Genomic DNA, 17,387 nt, shown 5'->3' with positions numbered 1-17,387 from the left:
GACCCGCGTCCATGACGGACAACCCAAACCTCCCACAAGCTCGTCTGCGTTAGCCGCAGTCTTTGTCAGCTTAGCATTACGGGTGCTGGTTTAGGACGCAGCTGTATTCCTTGAATCTCTCTCCACTCTCTTTCCCACACTGCCGCTTCCCCTCCCCGCGTCCCTGGCTCCAAGCCAGGCGTTTGCTTGTACCGAGTCCCGCTGCTGTGCCTTGCTGAGACAGCCTCGGTACCGCTCCGAAGCGCCAGAGCAGCTAAAACTCACCAGCCCCTGTATCAGTGCGGAAGGAGCAGCAGCAGTGTTACGCTGAAATACTCCTACGGCATAAGCATCTTTTCAGTAGCACTCATGCTCTGTCCACCTCTGACAACTCTAAGAGATAGATATATAAATCTCTTCTACAGTTCTGACAACTCCCACATCACCTCTTGCTAAATATTTTGCCTCAATCCAGATAAATTAAGCTTGATATTCTTTCTTTGTCCAAAGACTCTGTTACCTAAGTCAGTGGAGACACCCAAGTTGCTGTGGCTCCATTTTTGGTAGACTTGAATTTTAAAATATTATCTATTCACCTGCAACTGTTGCCATTTTCTCAACTCTGCAATAAGGATTTCATATTCTTTTATCTCACTGACTGTGGTTTGCAGCTGCCAGGGTGAATTGCTCACGGTCTTTATCACAGATAAAATGATCCTAAGCCCCGAAATTAGCAGCAAGGACTGATCTGAAAACAACTGGTCACTTAAGCATACTGCTTTCAAAGCTTTGCAATAGTTGGGAGAACTTATTTTATCCGAATTGCTAGGTGTTATACCAGCTATTGTTTTCAACCTGAGACTTCACATCTATTTCACGGATGCAGCAATACTACGGCAAATACAGAACAGCTCACTGTTTACAAGTATATCAGCTTCATTCCCACCACCACCAGTTACAGACACCTGCCATCCAAGCATCTCGTGTCAGAGCACAAGTCAACACAGCTCATGCAAAACACTGCAGACTCCAGTGCTAATGCTTTATCTCATGAACTATCTGAAACTAAGTTATCGCACATATCAAAAGAACATTCATTAAAGTTACAGCTATTAACATGGGGGAAAAAGCAGATGCTGAGGAAGAGCACCCCTGGGTGGGCAGTGGTATTCCTGCAGTAGATGTCTATGCTTTCACACTGAAATTAGAATGGTATCACAGCTCTTCTGCAAAGCACTGACTGGGAGAGAGGAATGCCTGGTGACACAGGAAGATACTGCAGGATGAAAAGCGAAGTACACCCTGTAACAAACCACAGCTGGCTACAAGTTACACACACAGTTGGTAGCAGTCACTATTTTTAGGCTGCTTCAATTAAAACACTACCTGAGACTACTTGAACAAGTTACGTGCAAGATTTAATTACATTTTATTTTTTCCACAGGATGTCCCACCTCATTCAGCACACAAAATAAGAACTGGACCAGAATTGCCCAAGCAAACAGATAACTATTTTTTCTCTGGTTTTTAAGTCTTATCACTACCTCAACAGTGCTTCAATGTTCCCTTGCATTGTTTCATGACTGTCTACTTCATGTCCATCTGAAATCTCTTACCTTTTATAAATGATGTAGTTTACCAGACAAATTTCAGCTGGTGCATACCCAGCACTTTCCTGCCCCTCAATACCCTTCTGGCCCCTCTCACCATTTCTGTGCCACCATTACACAGCCATGGTCAATACCCTGGACTGGGGAAATGATACGACCAAAACCACACCTTTTGTTTTGTTCCATTAGTTTGGTTACTCTGCAATGCCTGCTCTGGGACAATGTAAACGTGAAAGGAAAAGGAAAACAAAGGAATATGCAGCAGGACTACCAGATCATGAAATTTGTGATGATCTTTCGGTTGGGAAACTAAGATGTGATTCTTAACGTGACACTGGGCCATAAATGAATAATTTTAATGAAGATCCTTATATATACAGTAATCAAAGAGAATTTAAGGAGACTGGAACTTCAGGCAAAGATCTGATTATGAGACTAACCTTCAAAATTTAACAGAGTTCTGAACTTCTGAGTTCAGATATTATACAACCTGAGAAATCTGAATTGCATACTCAACCTGTACTTTAGTGATCTGCCAAGCTCTACAAATAATTAATGGTTCAAGAACCATCAGCCCTACTTGCTTTACACAGCTCTCTCTATATGTGTATACATATATATTTAATCCTCTTACATTAAAGAAAGGATACCTGAGCAGAAGATAGCAATTGCATAACAGAACTTGTCTGTGATAACATTATATGTGTGAAGTTTTATCTTCCACCAGGACATCTTTCATCTTTAGTACCACAGTATTCTCCTGTTCCATACTTTACAAATTAGGAATGCCTAAGGAATGTAAAAGACAAGATAACATACTATGGCCAAGTTGTGAGGAAAACCTCACACTGTTTGTAGGGATCATTTCAAGTGCTCTGAAATTTGCCTCTTTTCCCCAGGAAGCATCTACTTTTCCTTTCTGATTACAGGGGATACAGAACCTGGGCTGGCAACTGTGATCCCACAAAATCACACTGAAGGTAAATGAATAAAATAATCCATACATCTTACAGAAAGTTAAGAGTAAAGCAAAAAAATGAGAAGCCACATACTCTTGTTTTGCAGTCCTGTGCTCCAGCCACTAGACTGCAATTTTAAAAATTTTAACAATTTTTCCATATACATATTTTTATAACTTCATATTCTGAGCAATGGAGGCATTAGATTAAGGAACAGTTAAAACCTAAGCAAAGACAAGGCCAGGTTAGCTCTTCCAAGAAAGAATAACAGTTTGCTGTTTTGAAGTCTGTTGCCTCTAATCATTCAACATGCTATGTATCAGATGGTTCCCACCCTCAGGGTTCACGTTTCATTTGTGCTGTATGTAAATAATTTAACTGGTTTTTGGTTATATAGAGTGACATGCTTCATTAAAAAAAGAAGGAAAGTATTTGAAGTACTCAAAAGAGACAAGGCATACCATGAAGCATGTTGCTTAAGAACAGCTTTTTATTGTCAAAAGCAGGATCTTCAATCATATTGTGCAGCATACTGTTAGGAGTGACTCTAACATGAGTCACAGTAACAACAAAAAAACACCCTCCTGCTCAGAATACTGCAAAGGACACAATTTAATCTGCATATACAAACACGTGTGTGTTTCCCTAGGTACTGACACTATGTGGCACACTGCAATATTAATCAAATGGAAACATCTGCAAGAAAGGCCTCCAGGAGGACAAGCATCTGGGAAATGTCTGAGCAAGAAAATACAAGCTAAATGGTTGTTTTATTTTACTGTTATTTTCTTGTGAGCATCTGCCAGAATAAAACACTATCAACACTTGCTTTCAGCATAACCCATAAACATCACTTCCAGGGATTGGAATTCCATTGGATATGGACTTCATGTGAAAACATAATTTTACTTGATCTGTATGCCTGCTCACTGATCTCTACACCTTAATTATCTGTATAGTCTCAGCATAATAGCCTTCCAAAAAATCTCTCAGCAACTTTTTCTTCTGACATTTCACAGTAGTGCTGATGTTGCAGAAGAAAACTTACCTTTCCTATCTAGTCTCATATAACACGCTCTTAGTGTGGCTGAAGATCATGTCACAACTGTTCCCCTCATTCTGAGCGAGACACAAAAATAAAAGGACTCTCCATGCTACATCAACCTGATGCTGACACCAGTCTGAAATGGCCAAAAATCCAGGTTAACTACAGGAAATAGAGGAAAGGAGTCACAGAAATATCATATTTCATCAATATCATATAACTCATCTTGCAGGTTCTCAAAGCAGTTGTAAAAACAACCTCAAATACTTGTAATCTTCAAGACAGTGTAAAAGTCACCCAGGAATGCTACTTACTTTGCAGTGCACAACAACTTGTATTTTATGCTGTTCAGGTACCTTCCACACCACACAGTCACTATTTTTGTTTGCAAACAGCTGTCTTTGTAGGTAAGTATGTGCACACTTGTATTTAGCACCATGACTCCAGCACGTACACCAAACTAAGGTAGCGAAGGTACTTCACTGGATACTTCTGACCATATTCTACTTCTCCCCTGTTTTCAAATCTCTCTACTAATTTCCCTTCTGCTTCCTCATCAAGATTTGGGTATCTTTATGGGTCTCTGACCTCTTAAAATTTTATGCTTGTCTGCCCTTAGAAATTACAGAAAAACAAGGTAATAAGGCTACTACATTAAAGCCTCTGAATGGTTTTTTGCATGCATGTTTGCTTCTCTGATCCCTGAAACTACCTTTGAAACTCTTACTGGTGCCAATTTCTCACATGCCTAATACAAGCTTCTTTTGTACTCATACTGACAGTGTGCTCCATATTCTCTCTCATCAGTAGTCCAGTCTTACAGATCCTTGTGCATTCTGTGTTTAATTTTACAAAAAAAACCCTATATCAAAATGATCCTGAATATAATCATCTTCTGAATTTAAGGTTCAGTCTTGATGAGAAGAAATTGCAGCTTTTCAAAGCTACGCACAAATATAAACATAATATATGAAGGAGGGCAACATACCTTTATAGTGTAGCTTAAAGCAATGACTATTTTTAGGCTTTAATATTCATGAAGCTGTTTCCACTGAGCTTTATCATGCTCAAGTGAGAATTTCTCAATAGAGCACAAGAAAATTATGTGAAAATACTAACAGGCATGAAAAATTTGTAATAAAATCAAGGCAAAAAATAGGACCAAGAGTCCTCAGAGAGAGAAGGAGAATGAGAACATAAAATTTGCTAGTCTACCTTCAGAAAGACACTTAAGGAAAAAGCACCAGTCTGGCTTTTCAAAATCCTTACATTCGCATCTTCAGGGTTTCCAGTAACACACAGTACCTCCATTCATTTTGCAGAGCTAAAGAACATCAGCTTTGTTTGTTGTTGCTAGAGAGCATGGTAAGAGTTAGCCTTTCAAAACCCGTATCTACGCCACTCTTTAATTTTATATGAAGTTTGAGATGCATAAGCTGGAAGACAAACAAAGAAAACCTTTGGGTCAGGTTTCTTGGGAGCTTGCTTAAACTTAACACAAAATTAGCACAATGAAGTCTAGCAAAGCTTTCTCAATCTTACATGTCAGCAGTGGAAATGTTCCAGTCTCCAGTTAGACTAGGAAGTTCCACCATATTTAGGTGTTACACATCTGCTTTCAAAAATTTATCACCAGCTTTGCTTCACAGCAATGCTTTGCCAAGTGTTTGTGCAATGCAACAGTCAAAGGCACGTGGCATTATTTCCAGGCTTGCTCTCTACAGACATCTATTTTCATTCAAAGCCCATGAGAGGAGGGGAGGATCTGAAAGCCTCCTGTGTGTTGCCAGTGGAAGGTTACTACATGGAAAAAAGCTTACCGACTACACGAAGAAGTAAGTGTTTAAGTATCTTTCTATTAGCACTGGAAGACACACAAATACCAGTTGCACGATGGATTCTTATTTAACACAAATGAGAGCAAAATTCCACGGATGCATCAGCTGTTCTGAAAAGTTATAATCTCTGGCCTGGAAATTTTGGGGTTAGAAAGAGCTGTGTACTTGATACTCAAAAGTCAATCATTTTTCCGTGAATTTGTGGCTTCCTGCCTTTAAAAATAATCTTGTGCTACCAGAATTCATATTCCAGCTAATGCTAAGTATCAACTTGGGCTACAAACTAACTGTCCCTATTGAGACAAAGAGAACAACTTCAAAGTTACTGCACTTCCCCCAAAACATACCACCAGCATTGAAACAGACTGCGCAGCAGACCAGCAGCTGACATTGTAACTGCAGTAACAACTACCTAAGCTTATACTTCTATTTAGTATCTTTACTTCTGAAAGCAGATACTTATCCTACAACACTGCCTGCTACACCTCTTTAGGATCCCTCCAGCTTCCAGGGCTTTTGAGCCACACAATTTACTAGGCATTTTAGAGAGCAAGAAAGCTAAAATAAAAGCTTTAAATCTGGAAAAGGAGGAAAAAACCTCTCACTTCCTTTCAAAAATACTTTGTAACTTGTAATAGCTATTTAAACCAATACTCAAAGCTTACTGCTCTCCATTTGTCTGATGCTTGTAACATATTCTGTACTTTCATATGTTGTTAACATATGGGAAGAAGTTCCAACGGCATCAAAAGCAGAACTTCGTCAGCTACACTCTGCTAGATTATGATACCTGACTGGGTCATATTAAATTCTTTTATTATTAAAATACGCAGGAACAATCACCCTGACACAGTATTAAATCACACTTTCAATTACGGTGAATGGAAGCTACAACTCTTGCTTTGTCTGTTTAAATATGATAGCAGTTTTGTTTGAGGCAGGTAATTTTCAAGACAGGACAAGGGCAACACACTCTTTGTAGAGTAATACAGTCTACTGGAATTGTTGAATGATCTATTTAGTACTGTTCTTGTTGAGGAAAAAGGAAAGACTTTTTAGGACTTCATCATTGACATAAAAGGTTTCCTTTCTTTACTTATTTTTATTTACCTTCACAAAAATTAGATGTCCTTTACATATGATTGCAATAAAATAAAAGTATTTGTAACTGGATCAGAAGGCAAGACATGAAACAGCAGTGCATTAAGGCAACTTGCAAGTTTTGGGTTTTTATTCTCAAGTGGGGAAGTTAGTTACACCTTTATTTCCAGAGAATGTAACAATAAAAGGCATAGGTTAGACCAACCACAGTAATTATACCTTCTTACACTGCCCTTGCTTCTTGTTGAAAAAAGGAACTCTGGCCCACAGATCTAAATCCTGCCTTTCTGAAGGCTGACTAATAGAAATGAACCCAACAGTGGAGACCACAGGAAGTGACTCATTCACACCCTTGGACTTCTCATGCAGAACAGAAAAAATGCACTACACAGTTTCTAGCTTCAAAGTGGCAGTGAAGTCTGTGTGCTAACGCTCACCCTATTGGCAGCTATAGCCATCAGTCACAATGGCTTACTCAGGCTATCCAAAGACTAACTCAGTACAAGCAGAAGACAGTGCTCTATCCAAGGCTGTAGCTCTAGCACCTGCCAGAAGCAGCAGCCAGCCTGAACCAACGACTTCCCCTTCCAGAGGCCCTGAATGGACCATATGAATGCAGTAAAGCACGGCTCAGGCAAATGCTCTGAAAAGCTCTGTATTTTTAGCCACTGGCAGCCATCAGCAGAGGCTGCAGATGTGCGGATGCAGAACACGAGGCCGCAGCTCCCCACGCTGCACAGCTTCCACCCGCACTGCTCCTGCACATGGAGCTGCACAAGAACCTGCACACATCAGCAGTCTGGGGACTTTGCTCTGCTCTGGGCTTTTTTTATCCTGGAGAAAACCCACTGCTTATAATGGGACATTTTATCACTATCTGCCTAAAGCATGGGTTGTAGTAAATTCTTTCCATGTTTCTCGCTAGGTGCTGTTGCTTTGAAACTCTTTTCCATCTAACAGACCCAAACCAGAAAACAGACTCTGATAAAATCACTTTACTTCATCGACTAGGATTATAGCTTAAATCATGTGAAGATTGAATTGAATTATAATTAACATAATTCAATTTATGAAGTTTTTCCTACACTAATGTTATAACCTTTACTCTTCATCCCATAACAAAGCATCACCTGAAGGCCAAGAAATTCATTTTCCTGTTTTGAGAGCTCATTTTTACTTTATCATGTCCTACAGAGTGAGCCTCTTCAGTACAGCTGATTTTAATTGACTGGAATGTTGACCCCCCCACATATAGCCATATCGTAATTATTACAGAAAAACATTTGGAAAAATTACAATCCCCAAGCTAAAAATAATAGTTATTTTTTAATTATTAAGGAATTGCCATTAAAATTTTTAAATATTCCAATATGGAATGTCTGAAAATGAGATCATAAAATATTTACACTGAATTTTTGAGTCAAGATCGTTATTGAAAGGCCTCAAGTGTTATATGTGCTGAATTTTACCAGTATTGAAACTTAAAAAAAAGATGTTCCATTGAGCTCTTATTGGAATTCATATAGTGAAAGCTAAATTGTACAACCCTCAAAGGGTCAAAGCACACTTGGAAGGCAAAAAAACCCTGCAAAACTCATTGATTAAAAATGGATTCTGCTATTATATTTAAAAAAATTAAAATAAATACACTATAAAAAAAAGTAATTTCATTTCACTGGGGAAGAAAGCTGTAACATGTCTCTAGGATATAGCCAAAATCTGGCTTTCCTCTATATGCCTTAATCTTTTAATACACAAAATCTTGACTGGCCACATGCAAACAAGTTCTGTGAAGACAGATCACATGAGAGGAGATAACCAAATGATATGGTGATTCTTGAATTTTTAAAGGAATTTCTTTTGAAGAGCATTCACTAACAAAACTGTGGGGAGAGAAGTTGTTGCAAATATATGGTATTTACAACTTCTGTGTTTGACAATCTCGAAAAGAGTTTCTAAGAGAAACAGTGGCTGCAAAGCCTAGCTCAGTTCTACAGTCTACTGGAAAAGAAGAGAACTTAGCTGAGGTGCTGTCATTTGACTTTTAGTGCATTTTCAAACATCAATTGCAAAAGGAACTGGCATAACCAGTTCTGCTCAAGCAGAATTCCTGAAGATAACTGATATAAAAAATTAATCGTGCAAACCTCCATTGCAAATGCAGCTCCAGCTTCTCCAAAATTACTCATTTTGACAGCTTTAAAGTTTTAATTTAACTGGATAAAAACTATACAAAAGCTCTCAGTGACCCAGTCAAACAACCCAGCCTGAGCATATACCAATATTGCTTCTTCATCAGAAGACTAATACTCATGTATATTTTCAGCATTAAAAACAGGACAAGCAACATCTTAGCTGGAGTGATTTTAATTCCTACACTGTTAAAATACAGTATGATGCTATGTTGTATATACACTTGTTGAACAAATGAGTGTTGTCACTAGAGTTTTTACATGGCTTGAGAAAAGCCATATGTGCTCAAAAAGCCTGTCTGACCATTGTTTTGGTTAGGGATCATCTAAATCAGGCTGTGCTTTTAGATGGTGGTGAGGTTCAACTAGTGACTTACAGCACTACTCATGATTCAAAGTCTACATGCCAAAAATAATCTCAGAAAAGCACCAAATCATTTAGGAAGGATTAGTTATTGTTATCCAAGAGACACTGGAGACAATTGTTTTAGACTGCAATTTTGCCAGAAACTCACTAATGGTTGTGTTGGGGTCTCCCCCCCTGCCATGGAGCCCTGGGAGAGGGGCCCTGGGGGGGAGACACGGGGGTTCCCTGCCCCTGCTCCGCCCCTCGGGTCCTGTGACTGCAGAGTTCCTGAGCAGAGCCCCGGCCATGCGGCTGGAGAAATAAACATCTCTGAAACATCTACCACGAATCTGTCCATATATATTTCCTTTCCACAGGACTCCTGGTTTGAAATATGCTTGTTGCAGTAATCCCCGCTGCAACATGGTTGGATGCCATACCACATAAGTATTTAATAATGACTGTTTTGTAACAAATTTAGTACAACCATTCAAAGCTGTAATGTAAGATAGTTTGGATGTAAAGGAAAAAGAGTCACAGTACCAGCAACAACCACAAAATGTTAATAGATTATCTACTCACTTACTAAAGAACAGGCACTACAATAAAATATACTGCTAAGTGTCAGAGTACTGCAATTATTAAGTCTCTTCAATTTTGTCATCAAAAATCTTTAGTGAACACTTCAGAACCATTAATTGTGTCAAGACAAGCTGAAGATAAAGTCTGAATGGTTGAGTACAGTGACAAGTTCAAAAGCTGCCTCAATTTCACTTTACCAGCCTAACTACAGCTAAGAACAGTCACATGACACATGGATTTCCAGAATACTTTACCCTGAATTAAGCAGCACAGTCCTTCAAATCAGCATTTGCATTTCACACACAGCATCTGGTTTTGAAGTTTTACTGCATGGTCTCTTTCCACGCAAACATTACTATTCCCATAGCGATTTGAACAAGGAAGTGACAACTGAAATACAAAAAAAGCTCCAAACACATTAAAAGGCTACTTGCAATCCAAAAATCCCAGATCAAGTCAGACAGATCAAAAGAGGTTTTCTTGTCACTGAAAGAGCAGCTCATGAACTACTGACCACACAGCTGGATTTCACAAGATTTTCCCCATTGGAAAGGCAAGTCATTTGACTCACTAGCCAAGAGCTTGGGTTCATCTGTAGTAGAACCAGTTCCCTGAAATGCTGCTTTCAACAATGTTGGAAAAAAGTGGGTTTCACTTCGGATTTTTATTCTCTTATGACACACTAAGGAAGGCTCTTCATGCCTCACATACTCAGTGTAATGACCAAGTAGAACACATTCTTCTGAACAGCACTGTCATAACAGAAGGAAAATTTCAACAAAGAGCCTTTTCTGGTATTGAAATTGTGTGCAACTCAAACAATATATGCACAGTCATATATACAGATCATAAACTTAACTGGCTTCTTCACTCACCATTAATCCTAACACAGAATTAAACAAATACCTTTTGTACTTTCTTTGGGTCTTTCTGTAAGTTTTCTCCAAGAGGTACTTTTCCAAACAACTTCCATCGCACATCATTTTCTTTTTCAAATCTTGCACTTTGCTTTCTGGTAAACAAACTCCTAAAAACAAAAGAAGTTTTATTAAGAAAAAAGGTTAATTGATTAATTATAATGAAAAGAAGGACAAACACTTGCTAAGCTTATGGATTCCTAACCACATATTCCAACTCCTCTTGTGGTTGTGCTGACAGACACTGTTTCCCAGCTTCAAAAGGTACACCATGCAGTATTATCACCATACCAGGCAATGGACTTGGTTAAATGACAACTTTTAGATAAAAAAAGATCATTTTCCAACTTTCTAAAAGTGGACACCCTTTTTTAGCCTTTCTGTAGATCATTTAGCCTCACTCTTTAAAAAAAAAGACTAAGGCACTAAACCTCTTGCTGCATGAACATTCTCTACCCACCTGTTACAACACATTACTACCAAAAATCACAAGAACCTTGGAGACATAGTAGCCTTTTACTGTATTTAATCTGCTTTAATAAAAGATTATTTTTCCTAAATAATCTTAAAAACAGCTATCAAAACACATTAATTCTGAAGTCTCTCTGAAATGTCTAATATTTACTAGCTTAAACTCTGTAGGAACAGTCATAAAGCTAGACATAAATGCACTGAAAATTAGATTAGTTTTATTGACATTGCTAGTTTTATATCATAAAGCGATTTGCCAGACTTGCAACTTCACACCACAGCTACTTTTTTCCAAAACTGGAAAAAACAGTACAGACCAGTCTTCACGCTTTTGATAGCACTCAGCTCCTCCAAGAGCACAGATATTCTATCCCCATGGCACACCTGCATTATTAAAGCAACAAATTTTCTTTTGTCCTACTGTCTAGTTTAGAACATATTATTCAAATATGTCCAGGTTGGTTCCATTATTTACTCACCTCAAGGTAGGTTGATCTGGAAACTGACTGTAAGTTTTTGCTCCCTCATTTAAAGGAAAATAAAAATCCACTGAGACAAAAGCAATTTTGCTACTGCACTCAGCAGGCAACTCCAGTACCTTCAAACCACAGATGCTCCCATTCTGACATTACTGCTTTTCCTTACAGTTACCACCTTAATGCTGTGTGTGCTGGCACATCGAGTGCAGATTGTTTCTTATGTATAAAGTGTGATAGTTTGGAAAATAAAACTACATTGAGCTTCACGTTCTAAAAGAACTGAATACATGTCTGCAACAGGAACAATCCAGGCACTAAAAAGTTGTTTTTCCTTGTCACTTTGTATCAGATCATATGACCAATATCACAGCTATACCAACAGAGATAACATTGCTGGAATACAAGAGATATGTTTAATATGTGGAAAACAATTGAGGTCATAACATTAGAGTATGCTGAAATATATTATAAAGTTAACAGTATGCACTGCCATCCTTAAGTATGCATATATTTATACAAATTATCACATGCTTCTGTATCACAAGGGTACACTTACCTTGAAATTCAAACCAAGAACAAATTATCATATTAAAAGATAAGAACAAAGTGTTTATGTACAGAAACCACGCAAGTCAATTACAACTGATGTCAAAGCTAAGCAGTAACTGTACTTCTCCAAACCCCTTTCAGCTACACAGAGATTATAAAGTAACTAAAGCCCGAGATGACAGATTTGTATAATCATTTGAGACAGCTACCTGGGAAATAAAATATAAAGACAAACAGACAAGATACTAATTTTTATATTTTTATATAATTTTATATATATATATATTCAGTCCATTTAAAATGGAGAAATATCAAGCAAGTTCTAAAATACATCTAAGAATAAAAAGGAAAGCGTGACAGAAACAACATCCTAAAATCTACTGCATGTAAATAGGATACACCATGTAAGGCAGACTGGCTGCTCTTGCAAAAGGGTTTTTTTCAGATTGTTACTACTTCAGAAGCAAGCAAATTCCAGACTACAAACCATCTTCAGAGAAAAGAAGAACTTCTAGCATCAGGGACACTGGAAGAGTCCAGTAAGGAGGCACACCTCTGCGACAGCTCTGTGCACATTCAAATCCTTTTGCAAGTAAAAGGCTTTCACCACACTTCATTAGCACTGCAATAACACAAAAATTAAAGGCAATTTTCTCTCTGTCTCTATCCACATTAGAGGTTGCTAGCACGAGTGTATATACAAGCAACAACTCCCTCAGTCTCCTCTGAAGGATTTTAAGAACAGCAGTAGGTATTTACCCTCAGAGCAAAATAAAGATGAATTGGAATGATAAAAGTGTAACAGCTCTCTGCTGCAAGTGCCTGCGTAAAATGAACTAAATCTGAAAAGACAATCTCACACACTTCCTCCCAATTCAATTCCACAATCCTAACTATCTACTTTCCCTTTAGAGGCAGCATCATAACAAATAATCTGTTCTACAGCTTATCTAGCAGATGGCACAGCACTTGTTCAGCTCACTCTTCTCTATCCCTACATTCTAGGGCACCAGGCATCTCTTCCTTCCTTTTTACTATGTCAGGGATTTCCAGATCACTTTTAATTTAAAATACATATATTGAACTGAAAGCAGTAGGTATGGTCAATATATAGATTTCATTCTGTACTCTTCTTTTCCTCCACCCTCTGTTTGGACCTAAGTCCTAGTGTTTGGTTGGTGTCCACACTATTTACAAACTCCAAAAAGTCTCAAAATCCCCCAAAGGCTTAACATTATCAGCAGTCACAAATCAGCACAATCAGACGTAGAACAGCAAACTACAACCTGTTCTTGCTTTGACTGAGGACACACAGCATTAAATCCTGATCTGCCCCAGACTGGAACAGACCAAAGGTAATATATGACAGGATGGCATAGAAGGAGCAGAAGAGATGCCACCTAATTTTCACCTATTCTGAGAAAACTTAAGGGGAAAAAAACCCCAACCAAACAAAAAAACATCTATGGAATGTTCTCTGGTTCAATTTCTGCAGAGCTTTGCAATAAATCAGGACAACACCACAGGGTCCTGATAAAGCCACTACCTGAGATTCCTGAACTAAAAGTAAACCCTTAAAATACCCAACTGCCTTAGGAGGAAGTTTCTGCCATATATATGTCAGAGCAAATAACTCATAGCAAAACCTTTCATTTTTTGTTGCTACAGCACAGAAAGGAATTACTTTCCTCCTATTCTTACACAGCTCCCTCAGATTTTCAAGAAAAGTACTAAGTGGTTTCACTGTGAGCAAATTCACTAAGAAAAATTCCATGCTAAAGGTAACTTAAGGAGATCTTACAGAAAATACAGGTTAACAAGAAGCAAAACTTCCCTATTTGAAAAAACAAAACAAAACCCTAAACAAACAGATCTTTACTCCAAAGATGAGCTCAGAAATTCTAGTGTAAAAGATGTCAAAGTCTCATTACAAGGGTTTTAAGATAACAAAAATTAATTTCAGATCTTAAATGTAAAAAAGGGCTGACATGCCTTGAAAGAAAAGATCACATGCTCATCGTTATCTCAGTATCACTGTCCTCTTCACAACTATCAGAGCACATCATGATGATTTACAATAGGGATATTAACAAGAACATCTGACATGATGCATGATGTCTGCAGTCTCATTAGTGTGCAGTCATTAAAGAGTCATGGGTTACATCTTCATTTCTGTTGCACATGGTAACTATTTTACACTAAGTGTCTGCAGCTGCTTATTTTAGAGAAGCCAAGCACGGAAGTTAAATTGAGATCAAATTTCAATTAGAAAACTGCTTTTGCACAGTCCCCTAAAAACAGTATTTGGCACCAAACAGCTGTTTAACATTGTTATTTTAATTGAGCTGTGGAGAGGGATTACCTACCTGAAGAGAATTTAATTCTAACTCCAGGTTTAATTTTTACATACAATGAACATCCTGTGGTAGGACAGAGATGGAACAATCATTTGCTTGAACATACAGATATTCCATCACCACTCTATACTGATCTGCCCAGCTGCCTTTTCTGTGGGGAAAAGAGGAAGTTAATACCAAGAGGCAAGTTTAGCAATGTCAGGAAAACCTTATTTTTTAATAAAACTTTAGAAACAATTCCATTTTGGTTCTCCAAGCACTGCTAAAATAAACATACAAAATAGTTGCCATATATACGTACTGCACATGTATATATTGCCACTATTTTTGTAGCCTTGTGTGCTGTCATGATCAGGCTGAAGCCTCAATCAAATTTTAAAACTGTGGTTCTAACGATATTAGATATTCTAACGATATTACAACAAGTAATCGAGTCAAACCTATCCATATTGCATCTGTAAGAGCATTTTCAAGCTTTTGCTTTTAAAAAAAGTCTGGAATCACCACCAAAGCAGAAAGTTTATCTAGTTCTGTCCAATTCTCTTTCCAAAAAGACAGGAGGTCTGCAACACAACTGCCAACAACTACTGCCCTGTGAGGAGTTGAGAGCAGCAGCTCCACAAGCATTCAACTATTCATTTTTCCACATTTCAGCTGTGCTTTGTTCCAAGCAAGGTTAGTCACTTTTGTGAAGTCACCTCTTAAGAGGTCATCCCTTTCCACCACAAAGTCTCAAAGTCTCAAAGTCTTCTCTATCCAGGCAGGCTCAATACTGAGCCCATCAGATACCTCTGAACTTTGGTACCACCAGAGTCAAGGAACTGTTTCTCTGGCACATGTCACTTAAACAACGGGAAAAATGGATGGGCTCACACAGGAGCTGTCAGAGGGTGGAGCTGAGCAAGGCAGGCACATACACACCCACTGACACCTGTTGGTCCACACACACATCCCTGGACTTCCAGGCAACACACGGTATTTTTTTACCAGAACGCCCAAGATACACCAGTTTCCTGAAAGAAAGGGTAGAGGATCTTAGGATTTAGGAGATTTTACAATTACAGCATCTGGGTTCTTCAGAAAATCTGAATTTTAACTGTATTGCTGTGACTGTTTTGCCAGGGCTCCTTAGATGAAGTTCTACAGTACTTGAACTACTGGCATGCAGCACAGAGTAACAACTGCAAGCAATAGAAAAGTGAGATGGTATATGCTGCTCTGTGGTAGCCTAACACTGATCTAGCATAGAGATTACATTTGCAAGTAAATGGGTTCCTTACTCTTAAAAAGACAGTTGGTACACAGAAACATGTATGAAAATTGTGAAGAAACTGACCCAGCTCATGCAAACTGATGCAATTTCTTATCTGCATTTAACCAACACTAATTTGCAAATGTAAGTAAATTTTTGTTACAAGTTTTAAAAATACACACAACATCTCCTGCTCTCAAGATGCATGCTCCAAATTTTAATTAGTCTTTCAATTAAGATTATTTTCAGAAGACAAAACAAGTGGAATAGTCATGCAAATTAACTACGGGAAGGACTTACCAGTGTCATGAGCAGAACAGATGAAAAATAAGGACAGTGAAGAAAGTTCAAAAGGTTCAGTTTTGTAGAACAATTTTATCTTGAAAGACAATTTTTCAAATGAGTATCAGACTTGCATGTGTTCTTAAGAAGCAAGAAAGAAACAAAGTCAAAGATCATTTCAGCTGCTTCTGAAGGAAGACCCTGAAATTACCCTGATAACTCTAAACTACGCAAGGAGAGAGCACCAAGGTCTTGAGCCCCTCGGCCTATCCAAGGCTAAGTACATGCATAGACCTTAGATAAGTAAGCAGATATTAATCATAAGAACCAGGTAAATCCACACTGAGCACATAGCACTGTAAGAAATGTCTCCACAGAAGTTATTCCACAAGGCATCCAGAAAACTACATTGAAACAAGACATTTTAAATAACATGTACCTATTAAGCAAAAAATATATTAAGATAAATTTTATTAAGTAATTGCTGCATTATCATCAAAAGTGTCCAGCCACCTGACCTTATGTGGCATTAATTCAATTAACACTATCTGCTATGGAATTCTACTATGGAATTTAGTCAAAAGGTACAACAACATTGTTTTCTTCTCATCCTCCACTGACCTTTTCTATTCTGTACTAATCATAACTTTTGCAATTTACCAATAAACAGAAGAAAGATTCTCACGTCTAGATGTTCCCAACCTGCTCACTTAAACAATTTCCAGAGACTGAGAAAAAAAATCCTGAAAAAACAGCAACATTCTATCAAAGGAATTTTTGTTACCAGATTAGTGGAGGAACAAGACTGACACGTAAATCATGGTGACTGGAGAACTGATGGACTTGAGAAGGCATTCTTGTCAGGAGACCCACCAAAGTCTCCTGAAATGCCCTAAATCTACATTCTCCAAAGGTAAAAGCCAGCAATTGGTAGTCATGACCCAGTAACACTGGTTTCTAGAAATAATTTACTAGATGTAGTGACTGCCAGTTCTTACATTCCCTTCTCTCAAACCCCAATCACCTCTAAGTCAACCTATACAACAAAACAACCAACAGACAGAACACCATTAAAAAAGTTCAAGTACTTTGGCTATGGTGAAGAACCTCCATAAACATGTCCAAAGTTATGCTTTGAATAAGATTCCAAAATTACATACAAAAGCAGGGTTTGCAGAATTTTATCTCTGGGAGATTGCCAAAGGTTGGACTAAAGGAAGAACAATGCTTGGTTTATGGATAAACAAATCAACAGAAATAGAGCCAGACAGCCTGCAAATTTACCTACCTATGAAAGGGGTAACTAATCACAGAATTATGTTTTATAAATTCCTACCACATTTTATAAACAAAGTTTTCCAACCACTGACATTCCAGTATGTTCGGTAAGAATCAAGAACAATGACACTTCACAGGGTAACAGATACC

At 38.1% G+C, this 17,387-nt stretch overlaps 1 protein-coding gene across 2 annotated transcripts in view; it reads right to left on the bottom strand.

The window, feature by feature from the left end:
• The window catches only part of TBC1D14 (TBC1 domain family member 14), a 56,276-nt gene that overhangs the window by 29,544 nt on the left and 9,345 nt on the right, over positions 1 to 17,387 (bottom strand). The window contains exon 2 of one of the 2 annotated variants that reach the window (XM_017727674.1): positions 10,559 to 10,679. The gene's annotated coding sequence lies outside the window, so the exon portion shown is untranslated. Of the gene's footprint in view, positions 1 to 9,906; positions 10,098 to 10,558; positions 10,680 to 17,387 lie in introns of those variants that run through there. The other variant, XM_017727675.1, reaches the window with a different exon arrangement.

This window comes from Corvus brachyrhynchos, unplaced genomic scaffold (genome assembly GCF_000691975.1).
Source record: "Corvus brachyrhynchos isolate BGI_N302 unplaced genomic scaffold, ASM69197v1 scaffold80, whole genome shotgun sequence".
NCBI classification, from domain to species: Eukaryota; Metazoa; Chordata; class Aves; order Passeriformes; family Corvidae; genus Corvus; species Corvus brachyrhynchos.
The sequence above is the reverse complement of the archived record's forward strand: the minus strand, read 5'-3'. Positions and strand labels throughout refer to the sequence as shown.